Source organism: Coffea arabica, chromosome 11e, assembly GCF_036785885.1.
Source record: "Coffea arabica cultivar ET-39 chromosome 11e, Coffea Arabica ET-39 HiFi, whole genome shotgun sequence".
Lineage (NCBI taxonomy): Eukaryota > Viridiplantae > Streptophyta > Magnoliopsida > Gentianales > Rubiaceae > Coffea > Coffea arabica.
In genome coordinates, this window is record NC_092331.1 from 33,543,770 (window position 1) to 33,564,757 (window position 20,988).

Below are 20,988 nucleotides of genomic sequence, written 5' to 3' on the forward strand. Positions count from 1 at the left end.
TTTCTATTCGTTCTTTATCCTGTACTAATTTAGGTCCTTCGGAACGATTGCTTTATATTTTGCTTCTTCTCGAAGCATGAAGGCGGATCTGAAGGCGCGAGACAAATCAGGAACGGTACGGCTCGATCAAAGCCCGGATCGTCGCTCAAATTTATCGGCGCAAATGTATCAGCGCAAGCGTGAAGGATTGATTTCATGATAATTTAGAGTTGCGGGATGATGGAAAAAAACAGGGGGCAAATCAATAACAAAAAAAAATATGAAAGCAAATAAATAAAAGGATAATAGGAAAAATGCTTGAATTGACGCTTAAAATGAATTTCGGTCTAGAAAAGCCACACTGCTTCGCAGGACGGGGTAGTTTAAAAGAATAAAGCGAAAGAAATATGGTGGGTGCGATAATACCAGCACTAATGCACCGGATCCCATCAGAACTTCGAAATTAAGCGTGTTTGGGCGAGAGTAGTACTTGGATTGGTGACCCCCTGGGAAGTCCTCGTGTTGCACCCCTCTCTTTTTTGTTTCGAAATCCAAATTTCCTATTCGTTCTTTATCCTGTAGTAATTTAGCTCCGTCGGAACGATTGCTTAATATTTTGCTTCTTGTCGAAGCGTGAAGGAGGATCTGAAGGCGCGAGACAAATCAGGAACGGTACGGCTCGATCAAAGCCCGGATCGTCGCTCAAATTTGTCGGCGCAAATGTATCAGCGCAAGCGTGAAGGATTGATTTCATGATAATGTAGAGTTGCGGGATGATGGAAAAAAACAGGGGACAAATCAATAACAAAAAAAATTATGAAAGCAAATAAATAAAAGGATAATAGGAAAATGCTTGAATTGATGCTTAAAATGAATTTCGGTCTAGAAAAGCCACACTGCTTCGCAGGACGGGGTAGTTTAAAAGAATAAAGCGAAAGGAATATGGCGGGTGCGATCATACCAGCACTAATGCACCGGATCCCATCAGAACTTCGAAATTAAGCGTGTTTGGGCGAGAGTAGTACTTGGATTGGTGACCCCCTGGGAAGTCCTCGTTTTGCACCCCTCTCTTTTTTGTTTCGAAATCCAAATTTCCTATTCGTTCTTTATCCAGTAGTAATTTAGGTCCTTCGGAACGATTGCTTCATATTTTGCTTTTTCTCGAAGCATGAAGGCGGATCTGAAGGCGCGAGACAAATCAGGAACGGTACGGCTCGATCAAAGCCCGGATCGTCGCTCAAATTTGTCGGCGCAACTGTATCAGCGCAAGCGTGAAGGATTGATTTCATGATAATTTAGAGTTGCGGGATGATGGAAAAAAACAGGGGGCAAATCAATATAAAAAAAATTATGAAAGCAAATAAATAAAAGGATAATAGGAAAATGCTTGAATTGACGCTTAAAATGAATTTCGGTCTAGAAAAGCCACACTGCTTCGCAGGACGGGGTAGTTTAAAAGAATAAAGCGAAAGGAATATGGCGGGTGCGATCATACCAGCACTAATGCACCGGATCCCATCAGAACTTCGAAATTAAGCGTGTTTGGGGGAGAGTAGTACTTGGATTGGTGACCCCCTGGGAAGTCCTCGTGTTGCACCCCTCTCTTTTTTGTTTCGAAATCCAAATTTCTTCGTTCTTTATCCTGTAGTAATTTAGCTCCGTCGGAACGATTGCTTAATATTTTGCTTCTTGTCGAAGCGTGAAGGAGGATCTGAAGGCGCGAGACAAATCAGGAACGGTACGGCTCGATCAAAGCCCGGATCGTCGCTCAAATTTGTCGACGCAAATGTATCACCGCAAGCGTGAAGGATTGATTTCATGATAATTTAGAGTTGCGGGATGATGGAAAAAAACAGGGTGTAAATCAATAACAAAAAAATATAAAGTAAATAAATAAATGGATAAGAGGAAAATGCTTCAATTGACGCTTAAAATGAATTCCGGTCTAGAAAAGCCACACTGCTTCGCTGGACGGGGTAGTTTAAAAGAATAAAGCGAAAGGAACGTTGTGGGTGCGATCATACCAGCACTAATGCACCGGATCCCATCAGAACTCCGAAGTTAAGCATGCTTGGGCGAGAGTAGTACTAGGATGGGTGACCCCCTGGGAAGTCCTCTTGTTGCACCCCTCTCTTTTTTGTTTCGAAATTCAAATTTTCTATTCGTTCTTTATCCTGTAGTAATTTAGGTCCTTCGGATCGATTGCTTTATATTTTGCTTCTTCTCGAAGCATGAAGGCGGATCTGAAGCGAGACAAATCAGGAACGGTACGGCTCGATCAAAGCCCGAATCGTCGCTCAAATTTGTCGGCGCAAATGTATCAGCGCAAGCGTGAAGGATTGATTTCATGATAATTTAGAGTTGCGGGATGATGGAAAAAAACAGGGGGCAAATAAATATAAAAAAAATTATGAAAGCAAATAAATAAAAGGATAATAGGAAAATGCTTGAATTGACGCTTAAAATGAATTTCGGTCTAGAAAAGCCACACTGCTTCGCAGGACGGGGTAGTTTAAAAGAATAAAGCGAAAGGAATATGGCGGGTGCGATCATACCAGCACTAATGCACCGGATCCCATCAGAACTTCGAAATTAAGCGTGTTTGGGGGAGAGTAGTACTTGGATTGGTGACCCCCTGGGAAGTCCTCGTGTTGCACCCCTCTCTTTTTTGTTTCGAAATCCAAATTTCTTCGTTCTTTATCCTGTAGTAATTTAGCTCCGTCGGAACGATTGCTTAATATTTTGCTTCTTGTCGAAGCGTGAAGGAAGATCTGAAGGCGCGAGACAAATCAGGAACGGTACGGCTCGATCAAAGCCCGGATCGTCGCTCAAATTTGTCGGCGCAAATGTATCAGCGCAAGCGTGAAGGATTGATTTCATGATAATGTAGAGTTGCGGGATGATGGAAAAAAACAGGGGACAAATCAATAACAAAAAAAATTATGAAAGCAAATAAATAAAAGGATAATAGGAAAATGCTTGAATTGATGCTTAAAATGAATTTCGGTCTAGAAAAGCCACACTGCTTCGCAGGACGGGGTAGTTTAAAAGAATAAAGCGAAAGGAATATGGCGGGTGCGATCATACCAGCACTAATGCACCGGATCCCATCAGAACTTCGAAATTAAGCGTGTTTGGGCGAGAGTAGTACTTGGATTGGTGACCCCCTGGGAAGTCCTCGTGTTGCACCCCTCTCTTTTTTGTTTCGAAATCCAAATTTCCTATTCGTTCTTTATCCAGTAGTAATTTAGGTCCTTCGGAACGATTGCTTCATATTTTGCTTTTTCTCGAAGCATGAAGGCGGATCTGAAGGCGCGAGACAAATCAGGAACGGTACGGCTCGATCAAAGCCCGGATCGTCGCTCAAATTTGTCGGCGCAACTGTATCAGCGCAAGCGTGAAGGATTGATTTCATGATAATTTAGAGTTGCGGGATGATGGAAAAAAACAGGGGGCAAATCAATATAAAAAAAATTATGAAAGCAAATAAATAAAAGGATAATAGGAAAATGCTTGAATTGACGCTTAAAATGAATTTCGGTCTAGAAAAGCCACACTGCTTCGCAGGACGGGGTAGTTTAAAAGAATAAAGCGAAAGTAATATGGCGGGTGTGATCATACCAGCACTAATGCACCGGATCCCATCAGAACTTCGAAATTAAGCGTGTTTGGGGGAGAGTAGTACTTGGATTGGTGACCCCCTGGGAAGTCCTCGTGTTGCACCCCTCTCTTTTTTGTTTCGAAATCCAAATTTCTTCGTTCTTTATCCTGTAGTAATTTAGCTCCGTCGGAACGATTGCTTAATATTTTGCTTCTTGTCGAAGCGTGAAGGAGGATCTGAAGGCGCGAGACAAATCAGGAACGGTACGGCTCGATCAAAGCCCGGATCGTCGCTCAAATTTGTCGACGCAAATGTATCACCGCAAGCGTGAAGGATTGATTTCATGATAATTTAGAGTTGCGGGATGATGGAAAAAAACAGGGTGTAAATCAATAACAAAAAAATATAAAGTAAATAAATAAATGGATAAGAGGAAAATGCTTCAATTGACGCTTAAAATGAATTCCGGTCTAGAAAAGCCACACTGCTTCGCTGGACGGGGTAGTTTAAAAGAATAAAGCGAAAGGAACGTTGTGGGTGCGATCATACCAGCACTAATGCACCGGATCCCATCAGAACTCCGAAGTTAAGCATGCTTGGGCGAGAGTAGTACTAGGATGGGTGACCCCCTGGGAAGTCCTCTTGTTGCACCCCTCTCTTTTTTGTTTCGAAATTCAAATTTTCTATTCGTTCTTTATCCTGTAGTAATTTAGGTCCTTCGGATCGATTGCTTTATATTTTGCTTCTTCTCGAAGCATGAAGGCGGATCTGAAGCGAGACAAATCAGGAACGGTACGGCTCGATCAAAGCCCGAATCGTCGCTCAAATTTGTCGGCGCAAATGTATCAGCGCAAGCGTGAAGGATTGATTTCATGATAATTTAGAGTTGCGGGATGATGGAAAAAAACAGGGGGCAAATCAATATAAAAAAAATTATGAAAGCAAATAAATAAAAGGATAATAGGAAAATGCTTGAATTGACGCTTAAAATGAATTTCGGTCTAGAAAAGCCACACTGTTTCGCAGGACGGGGTAGTTTAAAAGAATAAAGCGAAAGGAACATGGCGGGTGCGATCATACCAGCACTAATGCACCGGATCCCATCAGAACTCCGAAGTTAAGCATGCTTGGGCGAGAGTAGTGCTAGGATGGGTGACCCCCTGGGAATTCCTCTTGTTGCACCCCTCTCTTTTTTGTTTCGAAATTCAAATTTTCTATTCGTTCTTTATCCTGTAGTAATTTAGCTCCGTCGGAACGATTGCTTAATATTTTGCTTCTTGTCGAAGCGTGAAGGAGGATCTGAAGGCGCGAGACAAATCAGGAACGGTACGGCTCGATCAAAGCCCGGATCGTCGCTCAAATTTGTCGGCGCAAATGTATCAGCGCAAGCGTGAAGGATTGATTTCATGATAATTTAGAGTTGCGGGATGATGGAAAAAAACAGGGGGCAAATCAATAACAAAAAAAAATATGAAAGCAAATAAATAAAAGGATAATAGGAAAATGCTTGAATTGACGCTTAAAATGAATTTCGGTCTAGAAAAGCCACACTGCTTCGCAGGACGGGGTAGTTTAAAAGAATAAAGCGAAAGGAATATGGCGGGTGCGATCATACCAGCACTAATGCACCGGATCCCATCAGAACTTCGAAATTAAGCGTGTTTGGGCGAGAGTAGTACTTGGATTGGTGACCCCCTGGGAAGTCCTCGTGTTGCACCCTCTCTTTTTTGTTTCGAAATCCAAATTTCCTATTCGTTCTTTATCCAGTAGTAATTTAGGTCCTTCGGAACGATTGCTTCATATTTTGCATTTTCTCGAAGCATGAAGGCGGATCTGAAGGCGCGAGACAAATCAGGAACGGTACGGCTCGATCAAAGCCCGGATCGTCGCTCAAATTTGTCGGCGCAACTGTATCAGCGCAAGCGTGAAGGATTGATTTCATGATAATTTAGAGTTGCGGGATGATGGAAAAAAACAGGGGGCAAATCAATATAAAAAAAATTATGAAAGCAAATAAATAAAAGGATAATAGGAAAATGCTTGAATTGACGCTTAAAATGAATTTCGGTCTAGAAAAGCCACACTGCTTCGCAGGACGGGGTAGTTTAAAAGAATAAAGCGAAAGGAATATGGCGGGTGCGATCATACCAGCACTAATGCACCGGATCCCATCAGAACTTCGAAATTAAGCGTGTTTGGGCGAGAGTAGTACTTGGATTGGTGACCCCCTGGGAAGTCCTCGTGTTGCACCCCTCTCTTTTTTGTTTCGAAATCCAAATTTCCTATTCGTTCTTTATCCTGTAGTAATTTAGCTCCGTCGGAACGATTGCTTAATATTTTGCTTCTTGTCGAAGCGTGAAGGAGGATCTGAAGGCGCGAGACAAATCAGGAACGGTACGGCTCGATCAAAGCCCGGATCGTCGCTCAAATTTGTCGGCGCAAATGTATCACCGCAAGCGTGAAGGATTGATTTCATGATAATTTAGAGTTGCGGGATGATGGAAAAAAACAGGGTGTAAATCAATAACAAAAAAATATAAAGTAAATAAATAAATGGATAAGAGGAAAATGCTTCAATTGACGCTTAAAATGAATTCCGGTCTAGAAAAGCCACACTGCTTCGCTGGACGGGGTAGTTTAAAAGAATAAAGCGAAAGGAACGTTGTGGGTGCGATCATACCAGCACTAATGCACCGGATCCCATCAGAACTCCGAAGTTAAGCATGCTTGGGCGAGAGTAGTACTAGGATGGGTGACCCCCTGGGAAGTCCTCTTGTTGCACCCCTCTCTTTTTTGTTTCGAAATTCAAATTTTCTATTCGTTCTTTATCCTGTAGTAATTTAGGTCCTTCGGATCGTTTGCTTTATATTTTGCTTCTTCTCGAAGCATGAAGGCGGATCTGAAGCGAGACAAATCAGGAACGGTACGGCTCGATCAAAGCCCGAATCGTCGCTCAAATTTGTCGGCGCAAATGTATCAGCGCAAGCGTGAAGGATTGATTTCATGATAATTTAGAGTTGCGGGATGATGGAAAAAAACAGGGGGCAAATCAATATAAAAAAAATTATGAAAGCAAATAAATAAAAGGATAATAGGAAAATGCTTGAATTGACGCTTAAAATGAATTTCGGTCTAGAAAAGCCACACTGCTTTGCAGGACGGGGTAGTTTAAAAGAATAAAGCGAAAGGAATATGGCGGGTGCGATCATACCAGCACTAATGCACCGGATCCCATCAGAACTTCGAAATTAAGCGTGTTTGGGGGAGAGTAGTACTTGGATTGGTGACCCCCTGGGAAGTCCTCGTGTTGCACCCCTCTCTTTTTTGTTTCGAAATCCAAATTTCTTCGTTCTTTATCCTGTAGTAATTTAGCTCCGTCGGAACGATTGCTTAATATTTTGCTTCTTGTCGAAGCGTGAAGGAAGATCTGAAGGCGCGAGACAAATCAGGAACGGTACGGCTCGATCAAAGCCCGGATCGTCGCTCAAATTTGTCGGCGCAAATGTATCACCGCAAGCGTGAAGGATTGATTTCATGATAATTTAGAGTTGCGGGATGATGGAAAAAAACAGGGGGCAAATCAATATAAAAAAAATTATGAAAGCAAATAAATAAAAGGATAATAGGAAAATGCTTGAATTGACGCTTAAAATGAATTTCGGTCTAGAAAAGCCACACTGTTTCGCAGGACGGGGTAGTTTAAAAGAATAAAGCGAAAGGAACATGGCGGGTGCGATCATACCAGCACTAATGCACCGGATCCCATCAGAACTCCGAAGTTAAGCATGCTTGGGCGAGAGTAGTGCTAGGATGGGTGACCCCCTGGGAATTCCTCTTGTTGCACCCCTCTCTTTTTTGTTTCGAAATTCAAATTTTCTATTCGTTCTTTATCCTGTAGTAATTTAGCTCCGTCGGAACGATTGCTTAATATTTTGCTTCTTGTCGAAGCGTGAAGGAGGATCTGAAGGCGCGAGACAAATCAGGAACGGTACGGCTCGATCAAAGCCCGGATCGTCGCTCAAATTTGTCGGCGCAAATGTATCAGCGCAAGCGTGAAGGATTGATTTCATGATAATTTAGAGTTGCGGGATGATGGAAAAAAACAGGGGGCAAATCAATAACAAAAAAAAATATGAAAGCAAATAAATAAAAGGATAATAGGAAAATGCTTGAATTGACGCTTAAAATGAATTTCGGTCTAGAAAAGCCACACTGCTTCGCAGGACGGGGTAGTTTAAAAGAATAAAGCGAAAGGAATATGGCGGGTGCGATCATACCAGCACTAATGCACCGGATCCCATCAGAACTTCGAAATTAAGCGTGTTTGGGCGAGAGTAGTACTTGGATTGGTGACCCCCTGGGAAGTCCTCGTGTTGCACCCCTCTCTTTTTTGTTTCGAAATCCAAATTTCCTATTCGTTCTTTATCCAGTAGTAATTTAGCTCCGTCGGAACGATTGCTTAATATTTTGCTTCTTGTCGAAGCGTGAAGGCGGATCTGAAGGCGCGAGACAAATCAGGAACGGTACGGCTCGATCAAAGCCCGGATCGTCGCTCAAATTTGTCGGCGCAAATGTATCAGCGCAAGCGTGAAGGATTGATTTCATGATAATGTAGAGTTGCGGGATGATGGAAAAAAACAGGGGACAAATCAATAACAAAAAAAATTATGAAAGCAAATAAATAAAAGGATAATAGGAAAATGCTTGAATTGATGCTTAAAATGAATTTCGGTCTAGAAAAGCCACACTGCTTCGCAGGACGGGGTAGTTTAAAAGAATAAAGCGAAAGGAATATGGCGGGTGCGATCATACCAGCACTAATGCACCGGATCCCATCAGAACTTCGAAATTAAGCGTGTTTGGGCGAGAGTAGTACTTGGATTGGTGACCCCCTGGGAAGTCCTCGTGTTGCACCCCTCTCTTTTTTGTTTCGAAATCCAAATTTCCTATTCGTTCTTTATCCTGTAGTAATTTAGCTCCGTCGGAACGATTGCTTAATATTTTGCTTCTTGTCGAAGGGTGAAGGAGGATCTGAAGGCGCGAGACAAATCAGGAACGGTACGGCTCGATCAAAGCCCGGATCGTCGCTCAAATTTGTCGGCGCAAATGTATCACCGCAAGCGTGAAGGATTGATTTCATGATAATGTAGAGTTGCGGGATGATGGAAAAAAACAGGGGGCAAATCAATAACAAAAAAAATTATGAAAGCAAATAAATAAAAGGATAAGAGGAAAATGCTTGAATTGACGCTTAAAATGAATTCCGGTCTAGAAAAGCCACACTGCTTCGCTGGACGGGGTAGTTTAAAAGAATAAAGCGAAAGGAATATGGCGGGTGCGATCATACCAGCACTAATGCACCGGATCCCATCAGAACTTCGAAGTTAAGCGTGTTTGGGCGAGAGTAGTACTTGGATTGGTGACCCCCTGGGAAGTCCTCGTGTTGCACCCCTCTCTTTTTTGTTTCGAAATCCAAATTTCCTATTCGTTCTTTATCCTGTAGTAATTTAGGTCCTTCGGAACAATTGCTTTATATTTTGCTTCTTCTCGAAGCATGAAGGCGGATCTGAAGGCGCGAGACAAATCAGGAACGGTACGGCTCGATCAAAGCCCGGATCGTCGCTCAAATTTATCGGCGCAAATGTATCAGCGCAAGCGTGAAGGATTGATTTCATGATAATTTAGAGTTGCGGGATGATGGAAAAAAACAGGGGGCAAATCAATAACAAAAAAAAAATATGAAAGCAAATAAATAAAAGGATAATAGGAAAATGCTTGAATTGACGCTTAAAATGAATTTCGGTCTAGAAAAGCCACACTGTTTCGCAGGACGGGGTAGTTTAAAAGAATAAAGCGAAAGGAACATGGCGGGTGCGATCATACCAGCACTAATGCACCGGATCCCATCAGAACTCCGAAGTTAAGCATGCTTGGGCGAGAGTAGTGCTAGGATGGGTGACCCCCTGGGAATTCCTCTTGTTGCACCCCTCTCTTTTTTGTTTCGAAATTCAAATTTTCTATTCGTTCTTTATCCTGTAGTAATTTAGCTCCGTCGGAACGATTGCTTAATATTTTGCTTCTTGTCGAAGCGTGAAGGAGGATCTGAAGGCGCGAGACAAATCAGGAACGGTACGGCTCGATCAAAGCCCGGATCGTCGCTCAAATTTGTCGGCGCAAATGTATCAGCGCAAGCGTGAAGGATTGATTTCATGATAATTTAGAGTTGCGGGATGATGGAAAAAAACAGGGGGCAAATCAATAACAAAAAAAAATATGAAAGCAAATAAATAAAAGGATAATAGGAAAATGCTTGAATTGACGCTTAAAATGAATTTCGGTCTAGAAAAGCCACACTGCTTCGCAGGACGGGGTAGTTTAAAAGAATAAAGCGAAAGGAATATGGCGGGTGCGATCATACCAGCACTAATGCACCGGATCCCATCAGAACTTCGAAATTAAGCGTGTTTGGGGGAGAGTAGTACTTGGATTGGTGACCCCCTGGGAAGTCCTCGTGTTGCACCCCTCTCTTTTTTGTTTCGAAATCCAAATTTCTTCGTTCTTTATCCTGTAGTAATTTAGCTCCGTCGGAACGATTGCTTAATATTTTGCTTCTTGTCGAAGCGTGAAGGAGGATCTGAAGGCGCGAGACAAATCAGGAACGGTACGGCTCGATCAAAGCCCGGATCGTCGCTCAAATTTGTCGACGCAAATGTATCACCGCAAGCGTGAAGGATTGATTTCATGATAATTTAGAGTTGCGGGATGATGGAAAAAAACAGGGTGTAAATCAATAACAAAAAAATATAAAGTAAATAAATAAATGGATAAGAGGAAAATGCTTCAATTGACGCTTAAAATGAATTCCGGTCTAGAAAAGCCACACTGCTTCGCTGGACGGGGTAGTTTAAAAGAATAAAGCGAAAGGAACGTTGTGGGTGCGATCATACCAGCACTAATGCACCGGATCCCATCAGAACTCCGAAGTTAAGCATGCTTGGGCGAGAGTAGTACTAGGATGGGTGACCCCCTGGGAAGTCCTCTTGTTGCACCCCTCTCTTTTTTGTTTCGAAATTCAAATTTTCTATTCGTTCTTTATCCTGTAGTAATTTAGGTCCTTCGGATCGATTGCTTTATATTTTGCTTCTTCTCGAAGCATGAAGGCGGATCTGAAGCGAGACAAATCAGGAACGGTACGGCTCGATCAAAGCCCGAATCGTCGCTCAAATTTGTCGGCGCAAATGTATCAGCGCAAGCGTGAAGGATTGATTTCATGATAATTTAGAGTTGCGGGATGATGGAAAAAAACAGGGGGCAAATCAATATAAAAAAATTATGAAAGCAAATAAATAAAAGGATAATAGGAAAATGCTTGAATTGACGCTTAAAATGAATTTCGGTCTAGAAAAGCCACACTGCTTCGCAGGACGGGGTAGTTTAAAAGAATAAAGCGAAAGGAATATGGCGGGTGCGATCATACCAGCACTAATGCACCGGATCCCATCAGAACTTCGAAATTAAGCGTGTTTGGGGGAGAGTAGTACTTGGATTGGTGACCCCCTGGGAAGTCCTCGTGTTGCACCCCTCTCTTTTTTGTTTCGAAATCCAAATTTCTTCGTTCTTTATCCTGTAGTAATTTAGCTCCGTCGGAACGATTGCTTAATATTTTGCTTCTTGTCGAAGCGTGAAGGAAGATCTGAAGGCGCGAGACAAATCAGGAACGGTACGGCTCGATCAAAGCCCGGATCGTCGCTCAAATTTGTCGGCGCAAATGTATCAGCGCAAGCGTGAAGGATTGATTTCATGATAATGTAGAGTTGCGGGATGATGGAAAAAAACAGGGGACAAATCAATAACAAAAAAAATTATGAAAGCAAATAAATAAAAGGATAATAGGAAAATGCTTGAATTGATGCTTAAAATGAATTTCGGTCTAGAAAAGCCACACTGCTTCGCAGGACGGGGTAGTTTAAAAGAATAAAGCGAAAGGAATATGGCGGGTGCGATCATACCAGCACTAATGCACCGGATCCCATCAGAACTTCGAAATTAAGCGTGTTTGGGCGAGAGTAGTACTTGGATTGGTGACCCCCTGGGAAGTCCTCGTGTTGCACCCCTCTCTTTTTTGTTTCGAAATCCAAATTTCCTATTCGTTCTTTATCCAGTAGTAATTTAGGTCCTTCGGAACGATTGCTTCATATTTTGCTTTTTCTCGAAGCATGAAGGCGGATCTGAAGGCGCGAGACAAATCAGGAACGGTACGGCTCGATCAAAGCCCGGATCGTCGCTCAAATTTGTCGGCGCAACTGTATCAGCGCAAGCGTGAAGGATTGATTTCATGATAATTTAGAGTTGCGGGATGATGGAAAAAAACAGGGGGCAAATCAATATAAAAAAAATTATGAAAGCAAATAAATAAAAGGATAATAGGAAAATGCTTGAATTGACGCTTAAAATGAATTTCGGTCTAGAAAAGCCACACTGCTTCGCAGGACGGGGTAGTTTAAAAGAATAAAGCGAAAGGAATACGGCGGGTGTGATCATACCAGCACTAATGCACCGGATCCCATCAGAACTTCGAAATTAAGCGTGTTTGGGGGAGAGTAGTACTTGGATTGGTGACCCCCTGGGAAGTCCTCGTGTTGCACCCCTCTCTTTTTTGTTTCGAAATCCAAATTTCTTCGTTCTTTATCCTGTAGTAATTTAGCTCCGTCGGAACGATTGCTTAATATTTTGCTTCTTGTCGAAGCGTGAAGGAGGATCTGAAGGCGCGAGACAAATCAGGAACGGTACGGCTCGATCAAAGCCCGGATCGTCGCTCAAATTTGTCGACGCAAATGTATCACCGCAAGCGTGAAGGATTGATTTCATGATAATTTAGAGTTGCGGGATGATGGAAAAAAACAGGGTGTAAATCAATAACAAAAAAATATAAAGTAAATAAATAAATGGATAAGAGGAAAATGCTTCAATTGACGCTTAAAATGAATTCCGGTCTAGAAAAGCCACACTGCTTCGCTGGACGGGGTAGTTTAAAAGAATAAAGCGAAAGGAACGTTGTGGGTGCGATCATACCAGCACTAATGCACCGGATCCCATCAGAACTCCGAAGTTAAGCATGCTTGGGCGAGAGTAGTACTAGGATGGGTGACCCCCTGGGAAGTCCTCTTGTTGCACCCCTCTCTTTTTTGTTTCGAAATTCAAATTTTCTATTCGTTCTTTATCCTGTAGTAATTTAGGTCCTTCGGATCGATTGCTTTATATTTTGCTTCTTCTCGAAGCATGAAGGCGGATCTGAAGCGAGACAAATCAGGAACGGTACGGCTCGATCAAAGCCCGAATCGTCGCTCAAATTTGTCGGCGCAAATGTATCAGCGCAAGCGTGAAGGATTGATTTCATGATAATTTAGAGTTGCGGGATGATGGAAAAAAACAGGGGGCAAATCAATATAAAAAAAATTATGAAAGCAAATAAATAAAAGGATAATAGGAAAATGCTTGAATGGACGCTTAAAATGAATTTCGGTCTAGAAAAGCCACACTGTTTCGCAGGACGGGGTAATTTAAAAGAATAAAGCGAAAGGAACATGGCGGGTGCGATCATACCAGCACTAATGCACCGGATCCCATCAGAACTCCGAAGTTAAGCATGCTTGGGCGAGAGTAGTGCTAGGATGGGTGACCCCCTGGGAATTCCTCTTGTTGCACCCCTCTCTTTTTTGTTTCGAAATTCAAATTTTCTATTCGTTCTTTATCCTGTAGTAATTTAGCTCCGTCGGAACGATTGCTTAATATTTTGCTTCTTGTCGAAGCGTGAAGGAGGATCTGAAGGCGCGAGACAAATCAGGAACGGTACGGCTCGATCAAAGCCCGGATCGTCGCTCAAATTTGTCGGCGCAAATGTATCAGCGCAAGCGTGAAGGATTGATTTCATGATAATTTAGAGTTGCGGGATGATGGAAAAAAACAGGGGGCAAATCAATAACAAAAAAAAATATGAAAGCAAATAAATAAAAGGATAATAGGAAAATGCTTGAATTGACGCTTAAAATGAATTTCGGTCTAGAAAAGCCACACTGCTTCGCAGGACGGGGTAGTTTAAAAGAATAAAGCGAAAGGAATATGGTGGGTGCGATCATACCAGCACTAATGCACCGGATCCCATCAGAACTTCGAAATTAAGCGTGTTTGGGCGAGAGTAGTACTTGGATTGGTGACCCCCTGGGAAGTCCTCGTGTTGCACCCCTCTCTTTTTTGTTTCGAAATCCAAATTTCCTATTCGTTCTTTATCCAGTAGTAATTTAGGTCCTTCGGAACGATTGCTTCATATTTTGCATTTTCTCGAAGCATGAAGGCGGATCTGAAGGCGCGAGACAAATCAGGAACGGTACGGCTCGATCAAAGCCCGGATCGTCGCTCAAATTTGTCGGCGCAACTGTATCAGCGCAAGCGTGAAGGATTGATTTCATGATAATTTAGAGTTGCGGGATGATGGAAAAAAACAGGGGGCAAATCAATATAAAAAAAATTATGAAAGCAAATAAATAAAAGGATAATAGGAAAATGCTTGAATTGACGCTTAAAATGAATTTCGGTCTAGAAAAGCCACACTGCTTCGCAGGACGGGGTAGTTTAAAAGAATAAAGCGAAAGGAATATGGCGGGTGCGATCATACCAGCACTAATGCACCGGATCCCATCAGAACTTCGAAATTAAGCGTGTTTGGGCGAGAGTAGTACTTGGATTGGTGACCCCCTGGGAAGTCCTCGTGTTGCACCCCTCTCTTTTTTGTTTCGAAATCCAAATTTCCTATTCGTTCTTTATCCTGTAGTAATTTAGCTCCGTCGGAACGATTGCTTAATATTTTGCTTCTTGTCGAAGCGTGAAGGAGGATCTGAAGGCGCGAGACAAATCAGGAACGGTACGGCTCGATCAAAGCCCGGATCGTCGCTCAAATTTGTCGGCGCAAATGTATCACCGCAAGCGTGAAGGATTGATTTCATGATAATTTAGAGTTGCGGGATGATGGAAAAAAACAGGGTGTAAATCAATAACAAAAAAATATAAAGTAAATAAATAAATGGATAAGAGGAAAATGCTTCAATTGACGCTTAAAATGAATTCCGGTCTAGAAAAGCCACACTGCTTCGCTGGACGGGGTAGTTTAAAAGAATAAAGCGAAAGGAACGTTGTGGGTGCGATCATACCAGCACTAATGCACCGGATCCCATCAGAACTCCGAAGTTAAGCATGCTTGGGCGAGAGTAGTACTAGGATGGGTGACCCCCTGGGAAGTCCTCTTGTTGCACCCCTCTCTTTTTTGTTTCGAAATTCAAATTTTCTATTCGTTCTTTATCCTGTAGTAATTTAGGTCCTTCGGATCGTTTGCTTTATATTTTGCTTCTTCTCGAAGCATGAAGGCGGATCTGAAGCGAGACAAATCAGGAACGGTACGGCTCGATCAAAGCCCGAATCGTCGCTCAAATTTGTCGGCGCAAATGTATCAGCGCAAGCGTGAAGGATTGATTTCATGATAATTTAGAGTTGCGGGATGATGGAAAAAAACAGGGGGCAAATCAATATAAAAAAAATTATGAAAGCAAATAAATAAAAGGATAATAGGAAAATGCTTGAATTGACGCTTAAAATGAATTTCGGTCTAGAAAAGCCACACTGCTTTGCAGGACGGGGTAGTTTAAAAGAATAAAGCGAAAGGAATATGGCGGGTGCGATCATACCAGCACTAATGCACCGGATCCCATCAGAACTTCGAAATTAAGCGTGTTTGGGGGAGAGTAGTACTTGGATTGGTGACCCCCTGGGAAGTCCTCGTGTTGCACCCCTCTCTTTTTTGTTTCGAAATCCCAATTTCTTCGTTCTTTATCCTGTAGTAATTTAGCTCCGTCGGAACGATTGCTTAATATTTTGCTTCTTGTCGAAGCGTGAAGGAAGATCTGAAGGCGCGAGACAAATCAGGAACGGTACGGCTCGATCAAAGCCCGGATCGTCGCTCAAATTTGTCGGCGCAAATGTATCACCGCAAGCGTGAAGGATTGATTTCATGATAATTTAGAGTTGCGGGATGATGGAAAAAAACAGGGGGCAAATCAATATAGAAAAAATTATGAAAGCAAATAAATAAAAGGATAATAGGAAAATGCTTGAATTGACGCTTAAAATGAATTTCGGTCTAGAAAAGCCACACTGTTTCGCAGGACGGGGTAGTTTAAAAGAATAAAGCGAAAGGAACATGGCGGGTGCGATCATACCAGCACTAATGCACCGGATCCCATCAGAACTCCGAAGTTAAGCATGCTTGGGCGAGAGTAGTGCTAGGATGGGTGACCCCCTGGGAATTCCTCTTGTTGCACCCCTCTCTTTTTTGTTTCGAAATTCAAATTTTCTATTCGTTCTTTATCCTGTAGTAATTTAGCTCCGTCGGAACGATTGCTTAATATTTTGCTTCTTGTCGAAGCGTGAAGGAGGATCTGAAGGCGCGAGACAAATCAGGAACGGTACGGCTCGATCAAAGCCCGGATCGTCGCTCAAATTTGTCGGCGCAAATGTATCAGCGCAAGCGTGAAGGATTGATTTCATGATAATTTAGAGTTGCGGGATGATGGAAAAAAACAGGGGGCAAATCAATAACAAAAAAAAATATGAAAGCAAATAAATAAAAGGATAATAGGAAAATGCTTGAATTGACGCTTAAAATGAATTTCGGTCTAGAAAAGCCACACTGCTTCGCAGGACGGGGTAGTTTAAAAGAATAAAGCGAAAGGAATATGGCGGGTGCGATCATACCAGCACTAATGCACCGGATCCCATCAGAACTTCGAAATTAAGCGTGTTTGGGCGAGAGTAGTACTTGGATTGGTGACCCCCTGGGAAGTCCTCGTGTTGCACCCCTCTCTTTTTTGTTTCGAAATCCAAATTTCCTATTCGTTCTTTATCCAGTAGTAATTTAGCTCCGTCGGAACGATTGCTTAATATTTTGCTTCTTGTCGAAGCGTGAAGGCGGATCTGAAGGCGCGAGACAAATCAGGAACGGTACGGCTCGATCAAAGCCCAGATCGTCGCTCAAATTTGTCGGCGCAAATGTATCAGCGCAAGCGTGAAGGATTGATTTCATGATAATGTAGAGTTGCGGGATGATGGAAAAAAACAGGGGACAAATCAATAACAAAAAAAATTATGAAAGCAAATAAATAAAAGGATAATAGGAAAATGCTTGAATTGATGCTTAAAATGAATTTCGGTCTAGAAAAGCCACACTGCTTCGCAGGACGGGGTAGTTTAAAAGAATAAAGCGAAAGGAATATGGCGGGTGCGATCATACCAGCACTAATGCACCGGATCCCATCAGAACTTCGAAATTAAGCGTGTTTGGGCGAGAGTAGTACTTGGATTGGTGACCCCCTGGGAAGTCCTCGTGTTGCACCCCTCTCTTTTTTGTTTCGAAATCCAAATTTTCTATTCGTTCTTTATCCTGTAGTAATTTAGCTCCGTCGGAACGATTGCTTAATATTTTGCTTCTTGTCGAAGGGTGAAGGAGGATCTGAAGGCGCGAGACAAATCAGGAACGGTACGGCTCGATCAAAGCCCGGATCGTCGCTCAAATTTGTCGGCGCAAATGTATCACCGCAAGCGTGAAGGATTGATTTCATGATAATGTAGAGTTGCGGGATGATGGAAAAAAACAGGGGGCAAATCAATAACAAAAAAAATTATGAAAGCAAATAAATAAAAGGATAAGAGGAAAATGCTTGAATTGACGCTTAAAATGAATTCCGGTCTAGAAAAGCCACACTGCTTCGCTGGACGGGGTAGTTTAAAAGAATAAAGCGAAAGGAATATGGCGGGTGCGATCATACCAGCACTAATGCACCGGATCCCATCAGAACTTCGAAGTTAAGCGTGTTTGGGCGAGAGTAGTACTTGGATTGGTGACCCCCTGGGAAGTCCTCGTGTTGCACCCCTCTCTTTTTTGTTTCGAAATCCAAATTTCCTATTCGTTCTTTATCCTGTAGTAATTTAGGTCCTTCGGATCGTTTGCTTTATATTTTGCTTCTTCTCGAAGCATGAAGGCGGATCTGAAGCGAGACAAATCAGGAACGGTACGGCTCGATCAAAGCCCGAATCGTCGCTCAAATTTGTCGGCGCAAATGTATCAGCGCAAGCGTGAAGGATTGATTTCATGATAATTTAGAGTTGCGGGATGATGGAAAAAAACAGGGGGCAAATCAATATAAAAAAAATTATGAAAGCAAATAAATAAAAGGATAATAGGAAAATGCTTGAATTGACGCTTAAAATGAATTTCGGTCTAGAAAAGCCACACTGCTTTGCAGGACGGGGTAGTTTAAAAGAATAAAGCGAAAGGAATATGGCGGGTGCGATCATACCAGCACTAATGCACCGGATCCCATCAGAACTTCGAAATTAAGCGTGTTTGGGGGAGAGTAGTACTTGGATTGGTGACCCCCTGGGAAGTCCTCGTGTTGCACCCCTCTCTTTTTTGTTTCGAAATCCAAATTTCTTCGTTCTTTATCCTGTAGTAATTTAGCTCCGTCGGAACGATTGCTTAATATTTTGCTTCTTGTCGAAGCGTGAAGGAAGATCTGAAGGCGCGAGACAAATCAGGAACGGTACGGCTCGATCAAAGCCCGGATCGTCGCTCAAATTTGTCGGCGCAAATGTATCACCGCAAGCGTGAAGGATTGATTTCATGATAATTTAGAGTTGCGGGATGATGGAAAAAAACAGGGGGCAAATCAATATAAAAAAAATTATGAAAGCAAATAAATAAAAGGATAATAGGAAAATGCTTGAATTGACGCTTAAAATGAATTTCGGTCTAGAAAAGCCACACTGTTTCGCAGGACGGGGTAGTTTAAAAGAATAAAGCGAAAGGAACATGGCGGGTGCGATCATACCAGCACTAATGCACCGGATCCCATCAGAACTCCGAAGTTAAGCATGCTTGGGCGAGAGTAGTGCTAGGATGGGTGACCCCCTGGGAATTCCTCTTGTTGCACCCCTCTCTTTTTTGTTTCGAAATTCAAATTTTCTATTCGTTCTTTATCCTGTAGTAATTTAGCTCCGTCGGAACGATTGCTTAATATTTTGCTTCTTGTCGAAGCGTGAAGGAGGATCTGAAGGCGCGAGACAAATCAGGAACGGTACGGCTCGATCAAAGCCCGGATCGTCGCTCAAATTTGTCGGCGCAAATGTATCAGCGCAAGCGTGAAGGATTGATTTCATGATAATTTAGAGTTGCGGGATGATGGAAAAAAACAGGGGGCAAATCAATAACAAAAAAAAATATGAAAGCAAATAAATAAAAGGATAATAGGAAAATGCTTGAATTGACGCTTAAAATGAATTTCGGTCTAGAAAAGCCACACTGCTTCGCAGGACGGGGTAGTTTAAAAGAATAAAGCGAAAGGAATATGGCGGGTGCGATCATACCAGCACTAATGCACCGGATCCCATCAGAACTTCGAAATTAAGCGTGTTTGGGCGAGAGTAGTACTTGGATTGGTGACCCCCTGGGAAGTCCTCGTGTTGCACCCCTCTCTTTTTTGTTTCGAAATCCAAATTTCCTATTCGTTCTTTATCCAGTAGTAATTTAGCTCCGTCGGAACGATTGCTTAATATTTTGCTTCTTGTCGAAGCGTGAAGGCGGATCTGAAGGCGCGAGACAAATCAGGAACGGTACGGCTCGATCAAAGCCCGGATCGTCGCTCAAATTTGTCGGCGCAAATGTATCAGCGCAAGCGTGAAGGATTGATTTCATGATAATGTAGAGTTGCGGGATGATGGAAAAAAACAGGGGACAAATCAATAACAAAAAAAATTATGAAAGCAAATAAATAAAAGGATAATAGGAAAATGCTTGAATTGATGCTTAAAATGAATTTCGGTCTAGAAAAGCCACACTGCTTCGCAGGACGGGGTAGTTTAAAAGAATAAAGCGAAAGGAATATGGCGGGTGCGATCATACCAGCACTAATGCACCGGATCCCATCAGAACTTCGAAATTAAGCGTGTTTGGGCGAGAGTAGTACTTGGATTGGTGACCCCCTGGGAAGTCCTCGTGTTGCACCCCTCTCTTTTTTGTTTCGAAATCCAAATTTCCTATTCGTTCTTTATCCTGTAGTAATTTAGCTCCGTCGGAACGATTGCTTAATATTTTGCTTCTTGTCGAAGGGTGAAGGAGGATCTGAAGGCGCGAGACAAATCAGGAACGGTACGGCTCGATCAAAGCCCGGATCGTCGCTCAAATTTGTCGGCGCAAATGTATCACCGCAAGCGTGAAGGATTGATTTCATGATAATGTAGAGTTGCGGGATGATGGAAAAAAACAGGGGGCAAATCAATAACAAAAAAAATTATGAAAGCAAATAAATAAAAGGATAAGAGGAAAATGCTTGAATTGACGCTTAAAATGAATTCCGGTCTAGAAAAGCCACACTGCTTCGCTGGACGGGGTAGTTTAAAAGAATAAAGCGAAAGGAATATGGCGGGTGCGATCATACCAGCACTAATGCACCGGATCCCATCAGAACTTCGAAGTTAAGCGTGTTTGGGCGAGAGTAGTACTTGGATTGGTGACCCCCTGGGAAGTCCTCGTGTTGCACCCCTCTCTTTTTTGTTTCGAAATCCAAATTTCCTATTCGTTCTTTATCCTGTAGTAATTTAGGTCCTTCGGAACAATTGCTTTATATTTTGCTTCTTCTCGAAGCATGAAGGCGGATCTGAAGGCGCGAGACAAATCAGGAACGGTACGGCTCGATCAAAGCCCGGATCGTCGCTCAAATTTATCGGCGCAAATGTATCAGCGCAAGCGTGAAGGATTGATTTCATGATAATTTAGAGTTGCGGGATGATGGAAAAAAACAGGGGGCAAATCAATAACAAAAAAAAAATATGAAAGCAAATAAATAAAAGGATAATAGGAAAATGCTTGAATTGACGCTTAAAATGAATTTCGGTCTAGAAAAGCCACACTGTTTCGCAGGACGGGGTAGTTTAAAAGAATAAAGCGAAAGGAACATGGCGGGTGCGATCATACCAGCACTAATGCACCGGATCCCATCAGAACTCCGAAGTTAAGCATGCTTGGGCGAGAGTAGTGCTAGGATGGGTGACCCCCTGGGAATTCCTCTTGTTGCACCCCTCTCTTTTTTGTTTCGAAATTCAAATTTTCTATTCGTTCTTTATCCTGTAGTAATTTAGCTCCGTCGGAACGATTGCTTAATATTTTGCTTCTTGTCGAAGCGTGAAGGAGGATCTGAAGGCGCGAGACAAATCAGGAACGGTACGGCTCGATCAAAGCCCGGATCGTCGCTCAAATTTGTCGGCGCAAATGTATCAGCGCAAGCGTGAAGGATTGATTTCATGATAAT

At 42.6% G+C, this 20,988-nt stretch overlaps 39 non-coding genes across 39 annotated transcripts; all 39 read left to right on the plus strand.

Moving 5' to 3' along the window:
- The first annotated feature begins 391 nt into the window (after positions 1 to 391).
- LOC140023844 (5S ribosomal RNA) lies at positions 392 to 510 on the plus strand. The gene has a single exon (XR_011827809.1). It is a non-coding gene; the product is annotated as a 5S ribosomal RNA (ribosomal RNA).
- A 416-nt stretch (positions 511 to 926) lies between these two features.
- LOC140023934 (5S ribosomal RNA) lies at positions 927 to 1,045 on the plus strand. The gene has a single exon (XR_011827900.1). It is a non-coding gene; the product is annotated as a 5S ribosomal RNA (ribosomal RNA).
- Positions 1,046 to 1,460: 415 nt separating this feature from the next.
- Positions 1,461 to 1,579, plus strand: LOC140024807 (5S ribosomal RNA). The gene has a single exon (XR_011828783.1). It is a non-coding gene; the product is annotated as a 5S ribosomal RNA (ribosomal RNA).
- Positions 1,580 to 1,989: 410 nt separating this feature from the next.
- Positions 1,990 to 2,108, plus strand: LOC140031797 (5S ribosomal RNA). The gene has a single exon (XR_011835722.1). It is a non-coding gene; the product is annotated as a 5S ribosomal RNA (ribosomal RNA).
- Positions 2,109 to 2,520: 412 nt separating this feature from the next.
- LOC140024808 (5S ribosomal RNA) lies at positions 2,521 to 2,639 on the plus strand. The gene has a single exon (XR_011828784.1). It is a non-coding gene; the product is annotated as a 5S ribosomal RNA (ribosomal RNA).
- Positions 2,640 to 3,052: 413 nt separating this feature from the next.
- On the plus strand, positions 3,053 to 3,171 carry LOC140022639 (5S ribosomal RNA). The gene has a single exon (XR_011826620.1). It is a non-coding gene; the product is annotated as a 5S ribosomal RNA (ribosomal RNA).
- Positions 3,172 to 3,586: 415 nt separating this feature from the next.
- On the plus strand, positions 3,587 to 3,705 carry LOC140024933 (5S ribosomal RNA). The gene has a single exon (XR_011828909.1). It is a non-coding gene; the product is annotated as a 5S ribosomal RNA (ribosomal RNA).
- A 410-nt stretch (positions 3,706 to 4,115) lies between these two features.
- LOC140031798 (5S ribosomal RNA) lies at positions 4,116 to 4,234 on the plus strand. The gene has a single exon (XR_011835723.1). It is a non-coding gene; the product is annotated as a 5S ribosomal RNA (ribosomal RNA).
- Positions 4,235 to 4,646: 412 nt separating this feature from the next.
- On the plus strand, positions 4,647 to 4,765 carry LOC140032467 (5S ribosomal RNA). The gene has a single exon (XR_011836393.1). It is a non-coding gene; the product is annotated as a 5S ribosomal RNA (ribosomal RNA).
- A 416-nt stretch (positions 4,766 to 5,181) lies between these two features.
- LOC140023286 (5S ribosomal RNA) lies at positions 5,182 to 5,300 on the plus strand. Its single transcript, XR_011827256.1, has one exon. It is a non-coding gene; the product is annotated as a 5S ribosomal RNA (ribosomal RNA).
- A 414-nt stretch (positions 5,301 to 5,714) lies between these two features.
- Positions 5,715 to 5,833, plus strand: LOC140022640 (5S ribosomal RNA). The gene has a single exon (XR_011826621.1). It is a non-coding gene; the product is annotated as a 5S ribosomal RNA (ribosomal RNA).
- A 413-nt stretch (positions 5,834 to 6,246) lies between these two features.
- LOC140031799 (5S ribosomal RNA) lies at positions 6,247 to 6,365 on the plus strand. The gene has a single exon (XR_011835724.1). It is a non-coding gene; the product is annotated as a 5S ribosomal RNA (ribosomal RNA).
- A 412-nt stretch (positions 6,366 to 6,777) lies between these two features.
- LOC140024809 (5S ribosomal RNA) lies at positions 6,778 to 6,896 on the plus strand. Its single transcript, XR_011828785.1, has one exon. It is a non-coding gene; the product is annotated as a 5S ribosomal RNA (ribosomal RNA).
- Positions 6,897 to 7,308: 412 nt separating this feature from the next.
- On the plus strand, positions 7,309 to 7,427 carry LOC140032468 (5S ribosomal RNA). The gene has a single exon (XR_011836394.1). It is a non-coding gene; the product is annotated as a 5S ribosomal RNA (ribosomal RNA).
- Positions 7,428 to 7,843: 416 nt separating this feature from the next.
- LOC140022641 (5S ribosomal RNA) lies at positions 7,844 to 7,962 on the plus strand. The gene has a single exon (XR_011826622.1). It is a non-coding gene; the product is annotated as a 5S ribosomal RNA (ribosomal RNA).
- A 416-nt stretch (positions 7,963 to 8,378) lies between these two features.
- Positions 8,379 to 8,497, plus strand: LOC140022642 (5S ribosomal RNA). Its single transcript, XR_011826623.1, has one exon. It is a non-coding gene; the product is annotated as a 5S ribosomal RNA (ribosomal RNA).
- Positions 8,498 to 8,913: 416 nt separating this feature from the next.
- Positions 8,914 to 9,032, plus strand: LOC140032304 (5S ribosomal RNA). Its single transcript, XR_011836230.1, has one exon. It is a non-coding gene; the product is annotated as a 5S ribosomal RNA (ribosomal RNA).
- Positions 9,033 to 9,449: 417 nt separating this feature from the next.
- On the plus strand, positions 9,450 to 9,568 carry LOC140032469 (5S ribosomal RNA). The gene has a single exon (XR_011836395.1). It is a non-coding gene; the product is annotated as a 5S ribosomal RNA (ribosomal RNA).
- A 416-nt stretch (positions 9,569 to 9,984) lies between these two features.
- Positions 9,985 to 10,103, plus strand: LOC140024810 (5S ribosomal RNA). Its single transcript, XR_011828786.1, has one exon. It is a non-coding gene; the product is annotated as a 5S ribosomal RNA (ribosomal RNA).
- Positions 10,104 to 10,513: 410 nt separating this feature from the next.
- On the plus strand, positions 10,514 to 10,632 carry LOC140031800 (5S ribosomal RNA). Its single transcript, XR_011835725.1, has one exon. It is a non-coding gene; the product is annotated as a 5S ribosomal RNA (ribosomal RNA).
- A 411-nt stretch (positions 10,633 to 11,043) lies between these two features.
- LOC140024811 (5S ribosomal RNA) lies at positions 11,044 to 11,162 on the plus strand. The gene has a single exon (XR_011828787.1). It is a non-coding gene; the product is annotated as a 5S ribosomal RNA (ribosomal RNA).
- Positions 11,163 to 11,575: 413 nt separating this feature from the next.
- LOC140022643 (5S ribosomal RNA) lies at positions 11,576 to 11,694 on the plus strand. The gene has a single exon (XR_011826624.1). It is a non-coding gene; the product is annotated as a 5S ribosomal RNA (ribosomal RNA).
- Positions 11,695 to 12,109: 415 nt separating this feature from the next.
- Positions 12,110 to 12,228, plus strand: LOC140024934 (5S ribosomal RNA). Its single transcript, XR_011828910.1, has one exon. It is a non-coding gene; the product is annotated as a 5S ribosomal RNA (ribosomal RNA).
- Positions 12,229 to 12,638: 410 nt separating this feature from the next.
- LOC140031801 (5S ribosomal RNA) lies at positions 12,639 to 12,757 on the plus strand. Its single transcript, XR_011835726.1, has one exon. It is a non-coding gene; the product is annotated as a 5S ribosomal RNA (ribosomal RNA).
- A 412-nt stretch (positions 12,758 to 13,169) lies between these two features.
- LOC140032470 (5S ribosomal RNA) lies at positions 13,170 to 13,288 on the plus strand. The gene has a single exon (XR_011836396.1). It is a non-coding gene; the product is annotated as a 5S ribosomal RNA (ribosomal RNA).
- A 416-nt stretch (positions 13,289 to 13,704) lies between these two features.
- On the plus strand, positions 13,705 to 13,823 carry LOC140022645 (5S ribosomal RNA). Its single transcript, XR_011826626.1, has one exon. It is a non-coding gene; the product is annotated as a 5S ribosomal RNA (ribosomal RNA).
- A 415-nt stretch (positions 13,824 to 14,238) lies between these two features.
- LOC140022646 (5S ribosomal RNA) lies at positions 14,239 to 14,357 on the plus strand. Its single transcript, XR_011826627.1, has one exon. It is a non-coding gene; the product is annotated as a 5S ribosomal RNA (ribosomal RNA).
- Positions 14,358 to 14,770: 413 nt separating this feature from the next.
- LOC140031802 (5S ribosomal RNA) lies at positions 14,771 to 14,889 on the plus strand. The gene has a single exon (XR_011835727.1). It is a non-coding gene; the product is annotated as a 5S ribosomal RNA (ribosomal RNA).
- Positions 14,890 to 15,301: 412 nt separating this feature from the next.
- Positions 15,302 to 15,420, plus strand: LOC140024812 (5S ribosomal RNA). Its single transcript, XR_011828788.1, has one exon. It is a non-coding gene; the product is annotated as a 5S ribosomal RNA (ribosomal RNA).
- Positions 15,421 to 15,832: 412 nt separating this feature from the next.
- On the plus strand, positions 15,833 to 15,951 carry LOC140032471 (5S ribosomal RNA). The gene has a single exon (XR_011836397.1). It is a non-coding gene; the product is annotated as a 5S ribosomal RNA (ribosomal RNA).
- Positions 15,952 to 16,367: 416 nt separating this feature from the next.
- LOC140022647 (5S ribosomal RNA) lies at positions 16,368 to 16,486 on the plus strand. Its single transcript, XR_011826628.1, has one exon. It is a non-coding gene; the product is annotated as a 5S ribosomal RNA (ribosomal RNA).
- Positions 16,487 to 16,902: 416 nt separating this feature from the next.
- On the plus strand, positions 16,903 to 17,021 carry LOC140022648 (5S ribosomal RNA). Its single transcript, XR_011826629.1, has one exon. It is a non-coding gene; the product is annotated as a 5S ribosomal RNA (ribosomal RNA).
- A 416-nt stretch (positions 17,022 to 17,437) lies between these two features.
- LOC140032305 (5S ribosomal RNA) lies at positions 17,438 to 17,556 on the plus strand. Its single transcript, XR_011836231.1, has one exon. It is a non-coding gene; the product is annotated as a 5S ribosomal RNA (ribosomal RNA).
- A 412-nt stretch (positions 17,557 to 17,968) lies between these two features.
- Positions 17,969 to 18,087, plus strand: LOC140024813 (5S ribosomal RNA). Its single transcript, XR_011828789.1, has one exon. It is a non-coding gene; the product is annotated as a 5S ribosomal RNA (ribosomal RNA).
- A 412-nt stretch (positions 18,088 to 18,499) lies between these two features.
- LOC140032473 (5S ribosomal RNA) lies at positions 18,500 to 18,618 on the plus strand. The gene has a single exon (XR_011836399.1). It is a non-coding gene; the product is annotated as a 5S ribosomal RNA (ribosomal RNA).
- A 416-nt stretch (positions 18,619 to 19,034) lies between these two features.
- Positions 19,035 to 19,153, plus strand: LOC140022649 (5S ribosomal RNA). Its single transcript, XR_011826630.1, has one exon. It is a non-coding gene; the product is annotated as a 5S ribosomal RNA (ribosomal RNA).
- A 416-nt stretch (positions 19,154 to 19,569) lies between these two features.
- On the plus strand, positions 19,570 to 19,688 carry LOC140022651 (5S ribosomal RNA). Its single transcript, XR_011826632.1, has one exon. It is a non-coding gene; the product is annotated as a 5S ribosomal RNA (ribosomal RNA).
- Positions 19,689 to 20,104: 416 nt separating this feature from the next.
- Positions 20,105 to 20,223, plus strand: LOC140032306 (5S ribosomal RNA). The gene has a single exon (XR_011836232.1). It is a non-coding gene; the product is annotated as a 5S ribosomal RNA (ribosomal RNA).
- Positions 20,224 to 20,640: 417 nt separating this feature from the next.
- LOC140032474 (5S ribosomal RNA) lies at positions 20,641 to 20,759 on the plus strand. Its single transcript, XR_011836400.1, has one exon. It is a non-coding gene; the product is annotated as a 5S ribosomal RNA (ribosomal RNA).
- The last annotated feature ends 229 nt before the right edge of the window (positions 20,760 to 20,988 follow it).